The 23,246-nt window shown below is 38.3% G+C and overlaps 1 long non-coding RNA gene across 1 annotated transcript in view; it reads left to right on the forward strand.

Annotated features, from left to right (window-relative positions):
* The first annotated feature begins 722 nt into the window (after positions 1-722).
* The window catches only part of LOC112425671 (uncharacterized), a 28,238-nt gene continuing 5,714 nt past the window's right edge, over positions 723-23,246 (forward strand). The window contains exons 1-3 of the long non-coding RNA XR_003016813.2: positions 723-899; positions 3,608-3,688; positions 5,953-6,067. This is a non-coding gene — a long non-coding RNA (uncharacterized lncRNA). The remainder of the gene's footprint in view (positions 900-3,607; positions 3,689-5,952; positions 6,068-23,246) is intronic.

Here is a 23,246-nt window from a genome sequence, read left to right on the forward strand (position 1 = left end):
ATTCATCCATGTACATTTACTTGCAGTTTCACAAATATTGCACCACCCATTGTTCCTGCTAATCACTGAGTTTGGAATGTTTCCTCTGCCATTCCTGGAATATCCCTTGTCCCAACACACACACACACATACACACACACACACACACACACACGTTTAAGCACAGAAAACACCTACAAATCTTTTAAGACCCAGTTCAAGAGTGCTTGCTTTGACATATTCCCTAACAAACCTTTGTGATTTAGAATGGCCACTTCTTTTCAGCTCCTCCCATTAGGAGGTAGAGACAGTTTTCCCCATTCTTGATTCTGGAATGGCCCATTTAATTGTTCTCACCAGTTGAATGCAGTAGCAGTGGCACTGTGTGACTGCCCAGTTTCCCTCAAGAGGCCTTGCAGTTTTTGTTCTCACTCTCTTGGAAAGCTGCTGCCCCTATATTAAAAACCTGGGTCAATATGCTGGAAAAGCCACATGGAGGAGAGCCAAGACACTCAGCTGCAAATTCCATGTTACTGCCAAGTAAGTGAAGGAAACTTTCTTGGATCCTCTGGCTGCAGCCAAAACACCATGAGTAATCCCAAGAGATGCCAACAGAAGAACTGTGTGGCTGAGCCCAGATCCCAGAACAAAATCATGAACAATACCTTTTGTTTGAAGGTTCTTTGTTTTGGAATGATTTGTTACACAGCACTAGACAATTGATATAGCCTCACCCCAACTCCAATCTCAAATAACTGGTCATTCTGAATTCTGAAAGATCACAGCACTCTGTGTCTACTTCTATTATAAGATTCATATTTGACCATAATTATTTATTTCAGCATGTCTCTCCACTACCAGACTTTGAGTTCCCTGGAACTAAAAACATTGCTTGGACCTCACATGTACCTGCATACCTAGTAAGCACTAAAATAATAATTGGTAAAGCAATGAAAAACTAAAGGACTGGCCTTCCTCAGGTTGATCCTGTCTGAGTGTGTTCGTCAAACCACAGGCAGAAGGAACTTTCACTTCGTATACTGGAAAGAGTACTGAACCTCATGCCTCAGTGGTGTGGCTCACCTGAGGTTAAGTTTAGCAGCAGTAATAGACTGGAACTTTTTAGAATGCTAAGATTCAATAGCCTCAGATGAACAGTATTTTACTAGCTCTGCCAATCTAAAAGCCTAGGGAACTCTTTGCTTGCAAATAACAGCATATAATTCCAAGCAAAATCCTATAAGACTTGGCTTCTAGTCAAAATTATAAAAATAAAAACATTTGTTTTTTACAGTTCCTCTCTAGAGTTTTGTTCAGCATTATCCAGATGAAGTTGAATTATTCACTATAACCTATAGTTATTTGCATGTAACTGGTGATATGGCTGAAAAAAGCAGGATCTTATCAATTATCTTCAAATCATGATTTCTCCAGTTTAGAACCATATTTTGCATATATTTTAGCTGGACTAGTCCAACTATTGAATCATTAAGTAATCCATTTCTAAGCATGGATGTTAAATTACATTTAGTTAAGGTTGCATTATTGCATTTAGTACTATTTTCATCATATGTGTTACTGTTAATATCATGTTATCTTTAAAATAATCACTAGCATGAAGTTAGAAGGCAAAGAAAGATTGAGTAAGGGACTTGGAAGAAGAAATTTTCAATTCTTGTTTTGCTTTGTCAGTGACTTGCTCTTGGTCCCTTTTCATCTTAAATATTTGTCCCTAGTTTCTTTACTGGCAATGCCTTTTAATGAGAAAAGAAATGTTTTAATTACCCACAACAGTATTTGTTTATGTTAATTTAAAAATTACAGCATTTGCAAAATTTTAACTATAATCAAAATCAACAGCTAGCCTAACTTTTAAAAAGAATTCAGAATGCCTTATTGATATCTATTGGAACGTTTCATATTTGTGATCCATTTTACTTTCTACTGTTGAACAGCAGATCCTTCTGGTTCAAGAAAGGCTACAAATCCTTATTATGTTGCTGTATTTTTGGCAAAATACAAACCGAACTCCATATTAGTGAGCCTGTATTTATTTGCAAGAAAATTTAATCCATATGATTTTGAGTCATTGTCACTTATAGTAATACAAGCAAATCATGCTGCATAAGTGCTACTTGATTTCCAGGACTCCTTTTGAGCCATCTTTTGAGGTGGTCTTTTTTATTTAGGACAAGAAGGTTTATTTTTACTGGTTGAAAAAAGGCTCAAGTTTGAGTAAAAATATGGGCATTCATCACAACAGAGGATGAAAAACAGACTTCTTCAGACAAGTAACAGCATAAGTGTTGAGGAGTGTTCTAGACAGATAGAGTGACTCAGCTGTGAGGTGTACACTTTCTGGGCAAAGATTAACCCTCCTGCCAGCATAGGCCAACAGTAATAAGCAAGTCAACTTTTCTTTTCCACATTGTCCAATGTAGATAACTGGTGACTGAATTAAAAATACAAATCAAATTATTGTAAAGTGAATGTTTGTTGATTTTGTAACGTTTATGTAGGTGGGAGAGCCAGGGTTTGAATCAGTCTTGTGTTCTCTGTTGAACTGGGTGCTGAATGGAATCCACCTCAACTGGCTAGTCCTCAAACTTCATACCAGAGCAATGAATCACCTTCAAAGCTAACTCAGGGAGCATACTGGCTCCAAAGACCATTAACCCTGGGAACTCCCCAACTGAAAGGTGGGACTGTTGAGATTTAGAACTGCTGGCTTGGAGTTGTGAGTCATGTTTGAATGCCAACAACCTGGCATAAATCACGGAAGCACTTGAATTTCACATTCATTGCTTACAACAGTGTGGAAATTGCTCAACATTTATGGCAGACATGCATTCCACAGATATAAAAATAAAACTTCATTAGAAATCTTGATCTTAAATTTAGACATTGAGAATTAAATTCCAGGAGAGTCAATCTTTCTCAAACCATAAATAAGAAATAGAGTGGTTCCATTGTTTAACTTAACATTTCTTTTTCATAATCTATATGGCCAAAAATCTTAATCAAAAGACATGACATTTAGAGACAAAAAACAGATTTAAGACCCTACGCTGCTGATCACTAGTTAACTGATGTTGGAAAATCACAAAACTCTCTACTTTAGCTTAGTTTTTTCAGCCTAATGTGCATCATAGGGTTAACATCAAGATCCAATGAGGTACTATGTCTAGAAACCTTTTAGTCATTAATTTAGAGTCATTCATTTATTCTTTGGCTTAATGTACAAAATTGAGAAAAAGGCATTAGCACAAAACTTCATGTGACTAAAACCCAGGAATCTCTGAATATTTTTAACCTCTGTAGGAAAATGTTGTAAGATCTATAACACTGCATTTCAACCTGTTTCCAGGCATTAAGAACAACTATTTATTTGCCTCATAACCCAAATTCATGCTCCCCAATAAAAACTGAGTATCTAACATTAGGGTATAAAATGCCAGCTGAAAGAGTATTCACAACCATATACAACGAAGAGTCACACTTCCAAGAAGAAAGCCAATGTCCCACTTCAGCATCAAATCTAAGACACTGCATTTCGCTTTCTCTGTACCAATATCATAATTTGTTGGTTAATCTCTTGGTTTTATTTCAAAAATGAAACTATATTTAGAGAGGAAACAAATTCTACAGCTGCTGTTGGATGCAAAAGATCTTTTTCTTTCTTGGATGCTTTAGATTTGGACAGAGAAAGGTATATATTTGAACCATATGTGAATTCAATATAATGTATTAGCTTTGATTGTGCCAGAGTTCCTAGAGGGCTCCAAAAATCAAAGGATGTGGCTGGTCACCCTAATTTTGGAGACTTGAATGCCTTTGTTCATAGTAGGAATCCAGAACAGAATGTAGCAACTTCTGTTCCTCATGATTTCATATACTCCATCCATAATCATCTGTCCTAATTCCAGATGCTAGTTTGGTTTACCCTATGGTAGCAAAATCAGCAGTTTTCATTTTCTCAGGAAGAGAGGAGACTACTGGCAGGAGGAAGAGGAAGGCAGAGTAGAATGATAAAACCATGTGTGTGAAACATGGCTGCTTAGCCCAGTACTAGCAATCGCAATCATTTTGCTCTCTCTCTTCCATGTCTATTAAGTGAGAGTTTGGCTTGGTTGATTTCTAAGATCTTTTCTATGTCTGACAGTGAGTAATCTTACCAAATTCTTGAATTAGGCCACCACATAAAGATGAATTAATGCAAAAATGCTTGCATAAATGAAGGTATGGCACAAAAGAAATATAAAGGAGGGAAAGAGAGCTATACCATTTTAATGCAATCATGATTTTGACTTCAGTACATTCTGGAATCTACCAATCAAATCACAATATCTTCTCCCTAAGGCAGGCAATTCAGTAGTGGACATAAGAGAACTAGTGTATCAGTCAGGCTCCTCCATAGAAAAAGAACAAAGAGAATATGTAAATTCACCTTTGTTTGTTTGATTGATTGTTTGAGTAGTTGCCTCATCCCACAGTTGTGAGGACTGTCGTGAGGACTGTCACGTCTGAAACGCATATGTAAGGCTCACAGTGTGGAAACTCAGGTAGGATTTGATGCCACAGATTTGATGCTAGGGCCCTGAGACAGAATTCCTCCTCCAGGATAGCCCTTAGGCTATTCTTCAACAGATCAATGGTTCAACTTACTGTGCTGTTCAGCTTTCAATGGACTAGACGACATTCATCCACATTATCAAGGGTAATACCCTTTACTTAAAGACAACTGCATCAGCAAAATACCTTCACAGTAACACCTAGACTAGCTTTTGATTAAATAACCTGCTTTTCGGTTGAGTTAACTCAGAAGACTAACCATAACAACTAGTCTAGTGATGAGTTAAAGACTATTCCCTTTTCAATAAAACATTAGGGATTCCGCAAAATAGAGTTAATGCTCTGAAATTTGTCAGAGTTTGTAGCAGATTTTACACTTCTGCCAGTCAGTGTCGATGTTTTCTTCATGCATCTAGTTTTTACTTTATTTAGTTAAAGATGCCCAGACCACTTGGTGATTGAGCAGATGACTTTGTTTCCAATGGCATTATGTATAGGAATATTTTAATAGGAACTTGTTCACAAGTCCACATTTATGCACATTTTTGAATATTTTAAAAATTACAGAATTTTTAAAATCAAGGGGCATAAACATGTAGAATCTTAGAACTGCATGGGCCTTCAAGATTATGTCGCTCTACTTTTCACTCAATGCCACAATATCTTCTCCCTTAGTGCTGAAGTTTTTAGTAGAATATTCCTGATGATGGGTAGATTACTACTTCAAAAATCAGCAGATTCTAAGTTTTAAATAGCTCATTATTGGAAAGATCTTTCACAAGATGGCCTGTGTCTATCAACCTGATAGTTCCATCCATTGACCATCTCTCTGCTCTGTGAAGACATGTATGATAATCTATCATCTCTATAAATCCAATCCTAGTTTCACATATGATCTCTAAAATATACGTAAACAGCTTCCTGCTTCCTTCACCATGCCTCAGGTGGCACTATAAATTGCTTTCACTCTCTCCCTAATCCCCACTATGCTCTAAAAATAAAAAAAAAAAATAAAACAGAGTATTAATTCATCAGATGTTTATTGAGTTGAATCTATATGTCAGATGCTAGATGAATTTTTGGCATTGTGCCATTTATCTAAAAAACTCACACAAAGGCATTTTTAGTCAATGTAATAAAGCCTTAAAATGAATTTAAGGCCAAGATATGGGTATCTATGCTTTTAGAATAACTAAATCTTGGTTATTCTTTCGCAAGAAAAAAGGCAAAAGTCGTGTTAATAAATGGATAATACTTTTTTATTCAAGCTAGATACTCATCATTGGAAGGAAATTAATAGCAATGTTGGTGAACTATGTTTGAGTTTAGGAATTTAGGAGAAAATCAGAGAACTTCTGGAGATAACCATTTTCTTTTCCTTTTCTTCATCAATCCAAACAGAATCAGAATCCATCCTTCTTTTTCCTAACTGGAATTTGAGAGGCACGAGAAGGGAGCTAAACACGCAGACTTCAGTATCTGGTGGAAAGAGATAAGGTGTCTCAAGGAAGGTTAGGTAAGGATGGGGTGTCAGGGACATCTGAATAAAAAAAGAGTTTAAAGGAGAAGCATGATGATTAAAGAGAAGAGTGCTTACAATCTTCTGGAACACCTTCCCTTCTCCGTAATTTCTTAAATATCTCAGTAATATTTTATAATTACTAAAGATATTTCTACAAATGGGAACATTTCCTTATATGTGTTTGTTCAACCTAATTCAATATGGTGGTTAAAACCTGTATATGAATGTTTAGGGCTGCTGTATCCATAATGACCAAATACTAGAGCAACCCACATGTCCTTCAAAAGATGAACGGTTCAGCTAACTGTGCTGCATCCACAGCACGAAACACTCACTACTCAGTGATTAAAAAAAAAAATACCAAACTACCGATACACGCAAAACTTTGTATCCAAGGAATTAGGCTGAGTGAAAGAAAAAACAAAAGCCAGCCCTGAAGGCCTACATACTATTTGATTTCCTTTATACAATATTCTTTAGGTGACATAATTAGAGAAATGGATAATGGATTGATAATTTTTAAAGACTGAGGGAGGTGGTAGGAAACTGTGGCTACAGAAGAGCAATACACAATCTTTGTGGTGACAGAACTCTTCTATCTCTTGGCCGTATCAATGTCAATATCCTGGTGTAATATTATAAGATGGTTTTGCGAGATGTTACCATTGAGGAAGACTAGGTAAAGGTTACATGGGAGCTTTCTGTATTATGTCTTACTGCTGCATGTGAATCTATAATTATCTCAAAATAAAAAGTTTAATTTACATAATCATATGGGCATCTTTAGGTCTGCGTCTGCATTATCTATTCTGCTCTGTTTCTATTGATCTAGGTCTGTCTCTCCACCAGTTCTACACTGTCTTGATTCCTGCAGCCTTAGTAAGCCTTCATATCAGGTGGAGTGCTTCCTCCCACCTTATTCTTTACTTTCAAGATTGTTTTCACATTTCTAGGCTATATATCTTTTCATATTAATTTTCAAATACATTTGTATATGTCTACAAAATGTCTTGCTGAGATTTAGATAGGAATTATATTATACCTATAGATCAATTTGGGGAGAATTGACAATTGTATTATTTTGAGTCTTTTCAATTCATAAACACAGTATTCCCATTTATTTAGCTCTTCTTTAAGTTTCATAGCGTTTTATAATTTTCAGCATAAAGAGATTGTACATATTCTGTTAAGTTTATAGCTAAGTATTTCATTTTCTTTACAGTTATTTTGTAAAAGATTGTGTTTTGAATTATGTGTCTAATTTTGATTTTCAGTTATTTGTTGTTAGTACACAGAAATGTGACTAATTTTTGTGTGCTGATCTTGTATTCTGAAAACTTGAAGACTTTTTGGGAAGCAGGTACCTTGAAATTTTCTATGTAAATAATTATGTCATCTGAAAATAGGGACAATTTTCTTACTTTAGAAACTTCCAACCTTTTCGTTTGTTTGTTTCGTTTGCCTTATTGTAATGGCTGAAACCTCTAGTACTATGTTGATTAAGATTAGTGGATAGATATCCTTACCTTGTTCCTAATCTTGAGGAGAAAATTTGGTGAGAAAGTCATCTACACTTAGGTTTGATGTTAGATAAAGGGTTTTTGAAGATGCTCGTTAGTAAGTTGAAGAAGTTCCCTTCTATTCCTATTTTTCTGAGTTTTTTTTCAACCATCCATGGATGTTGAATTTTGTCAAATGCTTTGCTCTATATTGATTTATATGATCTTGTGATTTTTCTTCTTTAACATGTTGATATGGCAGATTATACTGATCAATTTTGAATGTTAGATCGGCCCCACATAGTTGGAATAAAGCCTGCTTAGTCATGGTGTATAATTCATTTTATACATTGCTGTAGTTGATTTGCTAATATTTTGTGGAGGATTTTTGCTATGAGGAATAATTGTCTATAGTTTTCTTTGTTTTTTAAAATTTGTATTTTCTTTTCAGTTTTTGGTATCAGAGTAATTCTAGTCTCAAAAAATGAGATGAAAAATATTATCTAAAATTGGTGTCAATACTTAAAAGTTTGGTAGCACTCTCCTGTGAAACCACCTGGACTTGGACATTTCTTCCTCAGGACATCTTAATTACAAATTGAATTTCCTGAATGGTTATAGAAATATTCAGACTGGCAAATCATCTTAGCTGAGTTTGGGTGGCCGGTGGTTTTCAAGGAACTGGTCTGTTTTTTCTGTGTTGTTGAATTTATGAGCTTTCAAAGGGTTAAGACATATGAAGAGTCTGCTATGGTATAGCCAGCCTCCAAGATGAGCCTCAATGATTCTTGCTTCTTGCTATTCACACTCTTGTGTAGTCACCTTGCACATTATACTGGAGTTGGCCTGTGTGAAATATAGACTGTGTCAGAAATGGCAATTATGTCTCCTCCAACACTGGGCTATAAAAGACATTGCAGCTTCTGATATAGTCTCTGTCTCTGACTCTGGCTCTGAGGAAAGCCACCTGCCACACTGTGTGTAGCTCTATGGAGAGACCATGTGGCGGAGACATCAGCTCTATGAGTGCACCATCTTGGATATGGATTCTCCAGCTCAGTCAAGGTTTCAGATGCCTGCAGCTCTGGCCAACACCTTGCTCACAATTTCATGAGGGACCATGAGTCAGGTCATTCAGCTAATGATTTTCCTTTTTCTCCAGTTTTAATTATTTGATCATTCTTTTATTCACTCATTTACCCATTCCTCCATTAAATAAATATTGACTAGACCTCTACTATATGTCTTACATTATATTGGGTCTGGGAGTAAAAAGAATGTTAAACAGAATATTAAATAGAATTTTCCTTTTGTCTCAGCCCCAAATTAAGGGGCAATAGATAATTGCCCCTTTCTCCTAAAGATAATATCTTAGAATTACAACATATACCTTCTAGGGCTTAATAAAAAATAGTAGGATTAGTCCTGTGCCTCTCAAGCCAGGCAGCTTCTGGAGAAGCAACCAGTTTCTACAAACCAAAGGCCAGAAATCTAAAAGGAATTCATAAATGAGAGTTGTTAGAGTAGGAAGAGCACGAGAAAAGTGCTCTGGCCTTTCTCCTTCCCATTGGGAGGGTTTCCTCACCACCCCCAACCCTACTGGAGGGATTTTCCAAGAGGGTCTCCACAGAGATGGAGTTGAAGTGCCTCAAGAAGATTGGCAACTTATTCACCAGCCTAATGAAGTGGAGCTGCAGAATCACTTATGCTTAAATCAGTACTGCTGCTGAGCTGAGAAATTTCACCCAGGTATGACAAGCATGCACTGGGGTTTAAAGGTTATAGGCTAGAATGAAAACCAATAACTGCTTCTTTTATGGTGCATTCCTAAGGCAGGAGACTGTCTGGAGTAGCTGCCATTGTAAAGAAGCAGAGAGTGCAGCAGTAGCCAGCACAGCTTCTATGCACCTGTCTCCAAACCTTCATCCCTTGTATTTTTCCTCTTAGAGTCCCAACCATCCCTTGCATCATAAATGAAGCCAGGAACAAAAAAAAGTTATGTTGAATAGAACTTGGTAAACTTATCAGATGCCAAGTTAAATGATGTGACATTCCACCTCTAGCAATAAGAAAGCTGTAACTTTGGACCTATGAACACAGAAGTGTTACGATAATTGTTCAATCACATGCTATTGGTCTAAGAAAAATAACTTGCCTTTATAAATCACTCACTAGCAGGAAGTATCTCAGCACTGAATGAATTCCGCTATATTTTCACTAGTCTTCAAATAAAATCTCTTCATCATAAGACACTGAAATGGACAGGACTGTTCACGAAGTGGAATTTAGGCCGGGAACAGTGGCTCACACCTGTAATCCCAGCACTTTGGGAGGCCAAGGCAGGAGAATCATTTGAGTCCAGGAATAAGAGACCAGCCTGAGCAACATGGTAAGGCCCCATCTCTGCAAAAAATGCAAACGTTAGCCAGCGTAGTGGTGCAAACCTATAGTCCCAGCTACTCGGGAGGCTGAGGTGGGAGGATAACTTGAGCCCAGGAGGTTAAGGCTGCAGAGAGCTATACAATTGCACTCGTCTCCACGACAGAATTAGACCCTGCCTAAAAAATGAAAAGGTGGAATTCAGAAAGTCAGCATATATTTCCTCTACTTTTAAAACACCTCTGCAAAGATATCTTGCAAAATTATGCCCACCTCCCACCTCTGTGGATCGAGAGCCACCTTCTGTTTGCAAAAACTTAAATTTTCCAGAACATTTTAGAAGAGGTCTGATTAGTTCTTTCTGGAACAAGATGGACTTGGTATACCAAAGACACACAGAGAGTAAAGAAGCTTGGGTCTAAGTGAAGGCTGGTCCTTTTATCTTACGTGTAACTTTTGTTGTTGTTGGTGGTGGTTTTTTTTTTTTTTTTTTTTTTGAGACAGAGTCTCCCTCTGTAGGCCAGGCTGGAGTGCAGTGGCACGAACTTGGCTCACTGCAACCTCCGCCTCCCGGGCTCAAGCAAATCTCCTGCCTCAGCCTCCGGAGTAGCTGGGATTACAGGCATGCGCCACCACGCCTGACTTATTTATTTATTTATTTATTTTGTATTTTTAGTAGAGACGGGGTTTCACCATGTTGGCCAGGCTGGTCTCAAACTCCTGACCTCAGGCAATCCACCCATCTCGGCCTCCCAAAGTGCTGGGATTACAAGCGTGAGCCACCACACCCGGCCCTTATGTGTAACTTTTAACAAGTCATTTAACCCCTCTGACCTTCAATGCATTCATCTGTAAAGTGCAGACAATAATATCTTCCCTATATATTATAAATACTTAGGAAGATTCCAGTTAATATGTGTATTAAAATTATCATCACTGGGCATGCTGCGTTGGTTTCCTGTTTCTGATTTCCTACTAACTGCACCAGATTAATCATAAAATTCCGCTTTCTTCACATGCAAGCAAAGAATGCTGACTTTGGGCAGGACAGTATTATTCTGTATCCAAAACATGCCACAGCATAGCCTCAGTCTACCCTTTTCAACCTTCAACCTCATTTCCCAACACACCACAACATGCGTGCTGTGGACTCAGGCTGAACTATCCTACAAAGTATCTTTACCTCCATGTCTCTGTTTACCCCCGAGATAAATAAAGTATACATTCTGCCCTTGCATGTTTGGGTTTTCTCCATACCCTTGAATGGTTTCCCTTGGAATTCACAAGGTAGTGTCCAGGTTTTTGGCTTGAGATGTAACATTATTCATCTTTTTCCTCTCTCCTGTATTGTCTCCTTGAGGAAAGAGATAATATATTCTGATGGGTTGTTTTCTGTTTTGGGTTTTTATTTTTTGTATTTTTCACAACATAAAGAACAATAGTTTGCACATAGCAGATGCTCAATAAATGATTTTTAAATAATGAATGTATGATTTTAATTTCATATAAATGTGAGACTTGTTCTCTGGACTCCACCTTTCAGAAGAGTGGGTGGAGACAGAGGTCGCCTCTCCTTATCTGCCTCGGAAGCTTATTGAAAAAAGAAATGTGCGGCCCAGAAGACACAAGGGTGCTGAGAGGCTCTTGGGAGAGCACCTTGGTCCAAAATGAAGAATGCAGAGGTTTATCCTTCAGGCTTGAGTAATAAATCCCTCAAACATTGAATTACTTTTCACTAGAAACAAGAAGGCATTCTTTGAGTATTTAAAAATTCTTTAGATAGCAGCAGGTCATGGGAAGCCACGCAAAGGCTGCTCAGTGCAGGAATCTGGTTCTGGGTGTCCCCCTGGGAAACCAATCTCCTGAGCTCAAGGAGATCCTCATTTCTGATTTTTTTCAAATAACCGCAAAGGAGACCTAAGTCGGAAGACTTAACCTCTTCTATGCTCAAGTAAGCCCTTAGCTGCAAGTGGAATTCAGAGTATTTCCACTTCAGAATATAACACACATTTTGGAGGAAATGGGGGATTGACTTAGCCTGGAAAGATAAGGCAGCAAGGGGATCTCAAAGGAGAATGGAGTTTTTAGCCTCTCCACACAGTGCATTACTAGGGAAATCACCAAACATGTAACACATGCACTGTGGCTTCAGCAGGGAGCCCTGGCTTCTGCTTCAGCCCTGCTGAATTCCCCTCAGCACAAAGATAAATTTCTTTCTTTTTTAAAAATTTTAAGTTATGGGGTGCATGTGCAGGATGTGTAGGTTTGTTACGTAGGTAAGTGTGTGCCATGGTGATTTGCTGTCACCCCCTCACGTAGGTATTAAGCCCAGCATGCATAAGCTGTATTTCCTGATGCTTTTTCCCCTCCCTCTGACAGGCCCCAGTGTGTGTTGTTCTCTTCCTGTGTTTATGTGTTCACATTGTTCAGCTCCCATTTATAAGTGAGAGCAACTGATGTTTGGTTTTCTGCTCCTGCGTTAGTTTGCTGAGGATAATGGCTTCCAGCTCCATCCGTGTCCTGCAAAGAAGGACATGATCTCGTTCCTTTTTATGACTACATAGTATTCCATGGTGTATATCTACCACGTACCACATCTTTTGCTTGCTTTTTCTTTTTTTTTTTTTTTTTTTTTTTTTTTTTTTTTTTTGGAGACAGAGTCTCGCTCTGTTGCCAGGCTGGAGTGCAGTGGCACAATCTCGGCTCATTGTAACCTCTGTCTCCCAGGTTCAAGTGATTCTCCTGCCTCAGCCTCCGGAATAGCTGGGATTACAGGTGCACACCACCACACCCAGCTAACTTTTCATATTTTTAGTACAGACCTGGTTTCATCATGTTGGCCTGGACCTCCTGACCTCACAATCCACCCACCTCGGCCTCCCAAAGTGCTAGGATTACAGGCATGAGCCACCGGGCCCGGCCACCACATTTTCTTTATCCAGTCTATCACTGATGGGCATTTTGGTTGATTCCATAGTTTTGCTATCGTGAATAATGTTGCAATGAACATACATGTGCATGTATCTTTATAATAGAATGATTTCTATTTTGGGGGTTATATACCCAGTAATGGAATTGCAGAGTCAAATAGTATTTCTGGTTCAACGTCTTTCAGGAATCACCACACCGTCTTCCACAACAGTTAAACTAATTTACATTCCCACAAATAGACTTAAGATTATGCTACAAGGCTACAGTGACCAAAACAGCATGGTACTGATAGAAAAACAGACACATAGACCAACGGAACAGAATAGAGAACTCAGAAGTAAGACCGCACATCTACAACCATCTAATCTTTGACAAACCTGACAAAAACAAGCAATGGGGAAATAATTCCTTATTTAATAAATGGTGCTGGGAGAACTGGATAGCCATGTGCAGAAAATTGGAACTGGACCCCTTCTTTACATCATATACAAAAATTAAATTAAAATGGATTAAAGTCTTAAATTTACAATCCAAAACTATAAAAGTCCTAGAACAAAATCTAGTAACACAATTCAGGAAATAGGCACAGGAAAGGACTTCATGGCAAAAACATCAAAAGCAATTGCAACAAAAGCAAAAATTAACAAATGGAATCTAATTAAACTAAAGAGCTTCTGCACGCAGAAGAAACTACCAGCAGAGCGGACAGACAACTTACAGAATGGGAGAAAATCTTTGCAGTCTATCCATCTGACAAAGGTCTAATATTCAGAATCTACAAGGAAATTAAACAAGTTTATGAGAAAAAAAAACCATTAAAAAGTGGGCAAAGGACATGGACACTTCTCAATAGAAGACATTTATGTAGTCAACAAACATATGCAAAAGAGTTCAACATCACTGATCATTAGAGAAATGCAAATCAAAACCAAAGTAAGATGCTATCTCATGCCAGTCAGTATGGCAATTATTAAAAAGTCAGGACTTCTTTACAAGCTGAGACATCACTTGTCTCTGGTTAGTAGGTCTGTCACAGCCGCCACTAGACATGGCTATTCTCAGAGCCAGTCCTCACTTCAGATTTCATATCATTCCTGCCTGCTTTCTACCTTGGCTCCATGTGTAAGGGATTGCTTACCACAGGAACATATATTCTCCCTCTCCTCTGTATCTGTGTAGAGAAATATGGAACATGTATTTCTAAAGAAGAAAAAAAGATTTTTTTTCAAGTACAAGGCCATTTTAATGCAGATTTAGAAAAGTAAAAGTAAAACTTACTCATGTGAACAGTTTGAACCTGCCACTACAGATAAAAAATTAAGTCAAGAATCATAACTAGCTGGTAAAGTAAACATTTACACAATTGACACATTATTAAAAAAAAAAAAAATCAAGCAGCAGCTAGGTGCAGTGGCTCATGCCTGTAATCCCAGCACTTTGGGAGGCCAAGGCAGGTGGATCAACTGAGGTCAGGAGTTCCAGACCAGCCTGGACAACATGGTGAAACCCCATCTCTACTAAAAATACAGAATTAGTCGAGTGTAGTGGTGCATGCCTGTAATCCCAGCTACTTGGGAGACTGAGGCAGGAGAGTCACTTGAACCTGGGAGGTAGAGGTTACAGTGAACCGAGATCGTGCTGCTGTACTCCAGCCTGGGTGACAGAGCAAGACTCTGTTTCAAAAAAGAAAAAAAAAATCAAGCATAGTAGAAGCAATCAACACACAAAGAAATTAACAATAGCTAAAACTCCACACAGTAGAATTGTTGAAAGTGAAACATTGAGCAAAGAATCACCTTACGATTAAACAGACAAAAAATAAACTTGATAGAAATCATTTTAGATAGACTGAAAATAAGTAAAATTATACACAGTAAATATTGATGACAATAATATTTGTTAAAATATCAAAATATCCTCAGAAATTTAGATCTAACATTTTTAGACACAAAATTTGGACTTTGTAGCAGTTATGGCCACAAAAGATACTTTACAATTGCATATGAGTAAAAATTGATTTAAATTCAAATGAGACATTTTTTGTAAAATTTACATTAAAAAGGATTTGTCCAGATGAAAACAAGTTTAGTAAAATAAATTTTTTTTAAAAATTGAGGTGATTTAACTCTGGATACTAAATTGATAAAGGAAAAGTAACCTTAATGTCATTTTCTCCAGAAAATTTTTTTCAGTTAAAAAAATTATCAGCACTAGTACATGTAAATATAGTGTTAAAATATACTCAGTCTAAGAACAGGCAGATGTTAATAACTGATGTGCAAAAAGGGCCAGATGCACTTCCCATGTGGAGTGAGCACACAGCCAGCTTCTTGTATAAAACCAGGAGTCGAAAAACCCTTCGTACACTCTATACTACCTCCCCTGACGCTTCTTCTATGTCCCCCCTCAATGTTTGTCACCTCAGCCTCTGCTGGGGTGATTCCACTATCATGGATCCTCTCTCCAGAGAATATCCTTCAATGCCAAGCTTGCATTCTGGTAGATTGGTCTTAAATTCTGACACACACACACACTCACATTCAGCCTCACACATAAAGGTGTGGAGGTTGAAGAGGGTAATAGAGTAGTCTTCTGAGATGCAGTGAGATAATTCATTTCTGGTCATGGAGTCTCATTTGAGTTTTACAACCCTACAACTGCAGTAGGCTCCAGCACAGAGAGTGATGAGACAGCCATCCACCCATCTCCCTCTATGAAGAGGAGAAACTGAGACTGGGGAAAGCCGGGTGACTCGTGGTGACTGGCATGACAAGTTGAGGGGGCGAGGGTAATGGAAACATTCACTGTTCTTTGCTAGTACTTCTATGGAAAAACAAAATCAACACGGTTAATTACTCTTAGTCAGCCCTGCATGCAATTTAAAGGCAAGAAATATTTTTCTTTCCTGCCTTTCCATTCCACTTCTCAGAGCTCGCTGACACTTCTGGTCCTAAGTTAGCACATTGCCCTGGCATCAGCATCCTGCCCAGGCCAGCCCTTTCCAGCCAGGCACCACATGCTGGCTAACCCTCACCACCATCCTGTTTCTCAGAACTATTTCTCACCTAATTCCCACGAGGCTGCTAAAAGCAGGAGCAGGAGAACGTATTTACAATAAATATATTTTAAAAGGATTTATATCTAGAATAGATGAAGTCCTAAAACAAATTGAAAAGACAAAGGCAAATAACCAATTGAAAAAATGCATGAGAGACTTGAGTAGATACTTCACAAAAGATTACATCAAGATTGCCAATAATCATGTGAAAAAAATCATTCAACTGGATTAATCATTGGTAATTACTAATTAAAACCACAATGTGATACCACAACACACAACCTACAATAACTACAATGAAAAATTCTAAATGTGGCAAAGAGGTGGGGCAACTGGAAGACTGATACACTGTGCGTGGGAGCTTTAATTGAGTCAACCACATTGGAAAACAGTGTAGCAGTGTCTACTGAAACTAAATATGTAAGTGAACTATTGCTTAGTAATATCACTTTTAGTTATATACCCAAGAGAAGTGCAAACCTATGTTCACCAAAATACGTTTACTAGAACTTTCGTAGTAGCATTATTCATAGTAGCCAAAGTTGGAAATTACCCAAATGCTCACCATCAGTACAATGGATAAGCATGGTGTATTTTACACCATGGAATACTACGCAACGATGAGAATTAATGATCTATAAATCCGTGTACCAAGATGCACAATTGTCAAAAACACAATATTAAACAAAAGAAGACAGTATATATTTGTGATTCTAGATACAGCCCAAAAGAGCAAACAAATGTGTTATAAGTCATAGTAGAGGTTTCTCATGGGGAGATGGGTAATATCTGGAAAGGAATACAAAGAAGGGCTCTGGGGTGGTGCATATAGTCTGTTCTTTTAGCTGGGTGCTGGATGCACAGGTGTAGCTGGTAAAAAATTAGCAAATATATTCCCGGAATATGCTCATTTATATTTATGCATATTATAGTGCATTAAAAATGTTTACAAATATTAAAGTAAATGTAGGCAGAAAATTATACCAAGTCCTTACCTGCAGGTAAAAACTAATTGCAGACTGGAGAGATGTTGGCTTGAGAGCAGCACATGGAAAAAGGCCTGAGGTTTTAATTGACTACAGTCTCAATCCAAATCACGAGTAGACTGTGGATGCCAAAATTAATTTAAAAAAAAAAAAGGTTCACTAGTATAAGAATTAAGTGTATTCAGTATGTAAAATGTTCTCAGCGACTATATAATATAGCCCTTTCATTTTACATGTGAGAGAATCAGAGCCCACAGAGGACTTGGCCCAATAAAATTTAGATTTTAAGAAAAAGAGAGCTGAACATCATGCTTTCTGACTTCCTCACCCAGAGCACATTCCTTTAGATCTGCACTTCCCAAGCCTTCCTGAGCATAAGAATCAACTTTGAAACCCTTAAAAAAAGAAACTAAATTGGCCGGGCACAATGGCTCATGCCTGCAATCCCAGTACTTTGAGAGGCCGAGGCGGGTGGATCACCTGAGGTCAGGAGTTTGAGACCAGCCTGGCCAACATGGTGAAACCCCATCTCTACTAAGAATACAAAAATTAGCCGGGTGTGGTGGTGCACACATGTAATCCCAGCTACTTGGGAGGCTGAGACAAGAGACAAGAGAATCGCTTGAACCCAGGAGGCAGAGGTTGCAGTGAGTCGAGATCATGCCACTGCACTCCAGTCTGGGCAACACAGTGAGACTCTGTCTCAAAAAAAAAAAAAACAAAAAACAAAAAAAACTTGAATCTCTAGGTCATTCTGTACAACAAGCTGAGGACACACTGCTCCAGTCTATTCCAGACCACTGTACGAGAATTGGTAATGCGATGCTTTTGCTCTACTCATCCCTTCATTCACTGTGATTGATTAATCAGAGTAGTTTCTACTTCTTGCAAGACAGTTTTTTTGGCAGTGGTCAAAGAAAGTGAAAAATACACCATACACAATTTCCGGTCAGTGCATATCCTCCGAATATGTAATGCTGCAAAATCATATTTCAAGTGAAAAGAGAAAACACACTAGTTTTACAAAATGAAAGAAACCTCATCGTTGGCCAGAAAATAACTAAAATACATAAGCAATAAATTTGACTCTTAGGGACCATAGTGTTCAAAACAACCCACATGCTGTATAGGACAAAAACCAAGTTCATTGGCACAGGGCGTAGTGGTAAAAAGAGGAGGCCGAGCCCAGAGCTTACATAAAGCTGTGTCACTCAAGTGCTGGTCTGCTGGCCCATGGCCTGGCTCCTGCCAGCCCAGTCACAGGGCAGAATGGGCAATGATGGGAAGAATGGTTCTGCCCTGCTGAGGATGGGAAAGGGGCCCCAGGGGAAAGCAGGGAAGTGAAAATACAGAGAGGCAGAGGAAAAACATCTCCTTACACAAGACTAGTTTGCAAACAGAAATTACAAAGGCCATGAAGAAAAAGACGCAGAAGAGATTGCCTACAAAATAAAACATTTCAGACAAAAATTCACTCCTGACAATATTGAAAATAATGACATTAAAATCTTCAAGATCCTTAAAAACTGGAGGTGAAAATTCATAAAACAAAAATGGTGTCATGGAACAAAAGACATAGATACTGAACACAGGTGGATGATAAAACCAACCAATCCCAAATCATAAAGTGAAAAATACAGTCATTAAAATAAAAACTTGACAGAGGAAACAAAATCTAAATTGGATATGGGTAAAGATATAATTAGCAAAGTAAAAGAATGAAGTATTTAGTAAATGACACTAGGAGAGCTGTCTATCCATATACATAAAATGTATTTTTCATATATAGTAGGCATAAATGATTTTTCTTATTTCATATTATTAATAAAATAAATTAAAATATAAATGTTAAAAACACTTTAAATCTATTAGGAGAAAATATAGGTGCACATATTTAAGATTTCAGAGCAGGGAAAGATTTATTAAAGCAAACACAAGAAGACAAAATCATAAAGGAAAACTCTGATAAACCTGACCAATTTAGACTTAAAAGTTATGCATAAATAATGGTATATAAAACAAAATTGAAGGCCACTGAAAGGAAATATGTTCAGCACATATAAGTCTACACTCAGAATATGAAAATAAATATATTCAATACAAAAATATAAAAGAATGTAATAGAAAAATGGGCAAAGTATTTTCATGTGTCATTCATGGAAAATGACAAATGAAATGGAAAACTGCATATGTAAAATGCAAGTGAAAACATGCTCACCTATAAAAATGATCAGGAACATTTTTAAAAAGTTAGACACACTTTAAAATCCACCAGATAGTCAAAAATATCAATATTTAGCCAAGAATGAGAGCAAATCGGAACTCTCATTTAATACTGATGAGAGTGTGCTAATAGAACCATCACAAAGAGCAGTGGCATCGCCCCAAAACATTTATACTCTGTAGCCCAGCCATCCAAGGTGAGAATGCTTCCCTGTGTGTGTGTTTGGCCTATATAAAATCTATGAACTCTTACAGAGTAGAGATAACTATATACCAGGATGTCCCATACAACAGTGTTGTAGCAAAAAGGGGAAGTAATGCAAAGGTCAGGTGGTAGTGAATAAAGACACATAGTTAGATACAAGGATAAATCACATGTGTTCATATAATAAAATATACTGCAGTTAAAAAGAATAACCTACGTATGTATTGTCATGAATCTGCCTTGAAAATATAATATTGAATGAAAAAGCAAGTTAGAAAACTTTACATGTACTGTATTTAATTTAAATAATGCAAATGAATGATACAGCTTTGCAAATATGTATAAACTTATATATTTTTTATATATGTGCATATATTATAGTTAAAGGGTACATATATAGAACTGGATGCACATCAAATACTTCTTAATCGCTAGCTCTGGAAGGGAAGGGAATACAAATTAGGAAGGACATCACAGGGGTCTCAATTTTACCTATTATTTTCTTTGCCTCCAAAAAAGTGTAAAGAAAATTGGAAAAGTATTAACAGTTGTTCCATTCTGGTAATGGATGAGTATTTATTAATTAACTGTTTTTTTCTTTTATTAAGGGAAAATACCTAAATTCAGGAGCTTAGTGAGGACTACAGGGTTTCCAAACCTAGAGAATTTAAAAAGGAGCTTAAAGAAGTAGTATATAGCCGGGTGCGGTGGCTCATGCTTATAATCCCAGCCTTTCGGGAGGCCAAGGCGGCTGGATCACCTGAGGTCAGGAGTTCGAGACCAGCCTAGCCAACATGGTGAAACCCCGTCTCTACTGAAAATACAAAAATTAGCTGGGAGTGGTGGCAGGTGCCTGTAATCCCAGCTATGTGGGAGACCAAACCCAGGAGGCAGAGGTTGTAGTGACCTGAGATCGTGACACTGCACTCCAGGCCTGGGCGACAAGAGCGAGAATCTGTCTCAAACAACAACAACAACAAACAACAAGAAGTAGCATATTCATAAGCAGAACAGCTACTGCGGTAAGGGCACCCAAGCACATCATATTTGGAACAAGTGAGAGAACAAGAAGGAAGAAAGGAGTCCATCAACACGAATTCTCTCAGATGCTAGAACAACTGTCACTGACTTGCATTCTTTTGCTCCAAGGTCCCTAATGAAAATCCATATATGGGTATTAGAAGATTAGCCTCAAATTAAGAAAGAATTCTCTAGCAATTACAATTTTGAAAAATTACTTGGCAATCTCAGGAGGCAGTAAGATGCTATCACTGAAGTTAGTCAAATCTAACGTGAATACAACCTGGTGTGAATACAGCTTTTGGACTTGAGTAATGCTTGGTTGGCATAGTTTGAGGTTTGGCTATGGGGAGAATGGCAAGCATGATAACACCATTGACTCCAATAATAAGGCATTTTGCTGAGCATTTCAAAAACTCCCTTACTTAATTCTTAAAATAACACTAGAGGTTGGTAATACTTCATTATTCTCATTTTACAAATGAAGGTGAATATCACATGCTTGGTAGAGATTTGAATTCAGATTGTTCTGACTCTAAGACCTGAACACGTCATTAAGTTCCTTACGACCATTAGAATGTCAAGATTTATGAAACCAAAGAACTAGATTTCTAGTTGTGAAATTTAAGGTTCACCAAGGATACATGTCTTGAAGATGTTAGGGCCAATTCAGAGTCCCTGAAGGCAAACCACTTAAAAGTGAACTTTAAAGGGTACTATTTGGTCTCGTAAAGTCTAGTTTTAATGCTATGAATGTTACTGACTCTACAACATCATATAAAGTTGCAAAAAAAATAAACAAATAAAACCTGACAAAATGATAGAGGGATTTGTACAAAAGAAGAAATAAGTACAAAGCCCAGTTCTGGAGACATTCGGTATCTGTGGGTGTGGATGTTTCACCATTTAGTGATCCCATGACCCTACACAGTCCACATTTTCAATGTACCCCTTACTCTACTCCTGTCATATGCTCAATCCTTATCACTTGAAAAATCTGTGAAATATTCTATATTCTCATAGCCTCAACCAAACCCTTCCCACACAGCTAACTGCCTGACATTCATTTTATCTATATCTGAATAAGAGAGAGGTAGATGAGTCAAATATGCCAGAATTGTAACCTATAGTGTGAAGGAAGTGTAGGTGTTTGCAACGCCAAGTTTCGCTTACTCCCCTAGGCGGGGGGACCCTCTGGGGATGACATGGAATTTGTCCACTTAGCCTCGTGCCTATGTTGGTTAAGAAGGGCACTTCCCCAAGGATACTATGTCCAGGTAGGGGAAACAAATTACAAGAAAATTAAGCCCAGACCAAAAAGTACCTGTCATTGAACCCTCATGGCCATGCAGATTCCTCAAAGAGAACCTGAAGGACTCAGTGAGTTCTGGTTCAGAGTTTGGGGTCAAGGGTCAGACCCACAACTAAAGGTGTTTTGTGAAGTAAGAGAAAAAATGGTGGGAAGGGGTGGGTGGCACAGTGGTGATGTGGGTGCTGCTGTGTCTCAGCCACATCCAGTGAAAAGCTCATCACTAGTGTTCTGGGACAGCCTGAAGGAGGACAAATGGGAGCAAACACAACCTCTCCAGCTCAAGAAGCTCCCTTAACACTGATTCTCTTGCCTGCCTTCCTTCTATCTCTCTCACCTCCACGGTGATTAGGATGCTCAGTATGTTAGAGGTCATTCAAATGACTTTGCTAATGAAGACTTAAGTTCCCCCAAATATGTGCATGGAAATATAATCAGGGTAGCTATTGGATCCCGAAGTTTTGGTCTCCAAGGAGTACATCTCCAGACAGCCACCGAAAGAAGCCAGTTGGTCAGAGCCCAGAGAGGTAGCTGTGCAGAATGTCCAGGGCACTCTGGACCTTTGGGCTTCTCTGTCCAGGACAACTCTCAAGCCCTCATGGTCGAAGTGGCTCTTCAGAGGGATTTCTCCTAAGCCCAAAGAGCAGTCAGGACTGGGCACTGAGGAGATTTTATGCATCTGAGCAAGAGCGACTGAGAGAAAAACGTTCTTGGCAGGAGCTTAAATTTCTGATTCTGGAAAAGGATTCTACTCAAATTTCTGAAAATTACATAATTTTAAGTACAAAGTCCAGGCTGGGCATGGTGGCTCATGCCTGTAATCCCAGCATTTTGGGAGGCTGAGGTGTGTGGATCACCTGAGGTCAGGAGTTTGAGACCAGCCTGGCCAACATGGTGAAATCCCATCTCTACTAAAAATGCAAAAATTAGCCAGGCGTGGGTATGCACCTGTAATCCCACCTGCTTAGGAGGCTGCGGCAGGAAAATTGCTTGAACCCAGGAGGCGGAGGTTGCAATGAGCTGAGATCGCACCACTGCGCTCCAGCCTGGATGACAGAGTGAGGCTCTGTCTCAAAAAATAAAAAAAGTAAAGTAAAATAAAGGTACAAAGCTCTATGTCATTATTCATTCCAGAGAAAACTTCCCTTGGAAAAAGAAAAGTATGAAGTCCTATGTAATTTTTTGTTACAACCCATCTATGAATTGAGGGCCTCGGTAAGCTCCATCTGAAACCGGCATCATGAGATTTGCATACATAAGGAGAGTTCTGAGACCGGGTGCATACTTGTGGTTAAAGTCCCATTAGAATAGCTCCTGTATAGAATACATTGTACACACAGGCTGTAAACTCAGACAGTGATGGGCGAATACCAAGGCTAGGAGCCACACGCAAAGACACTTGCAGGCATGTGTCTGGAGCAAGCAAACCTCTGAGCTTCAATTTTCTTGTCTGTAACAATGAAAGAGTCGTAATTACTCTAACCATCTTGGAAAGGTGATTAATTGTGGCAATCAAATAAGGTAATTTCATTGTTCTCCCCAGACTGCTACAACTAAATGCCA

Source organism: Macaca nemestrina, chromosome 12 (assembly GCF_043159975.1).
Source record: "Macaca nemestrina isolate mMacNem1 chromosome 12, mMacNem.hap1, whole genome shotgun sequence".
NCBI classification, from domain to species: Eukaryota; Metazoa; Chordata; class Mammalia; order Primates; family Cercopithecidae; genus Macaca; species Macaca nemestrina.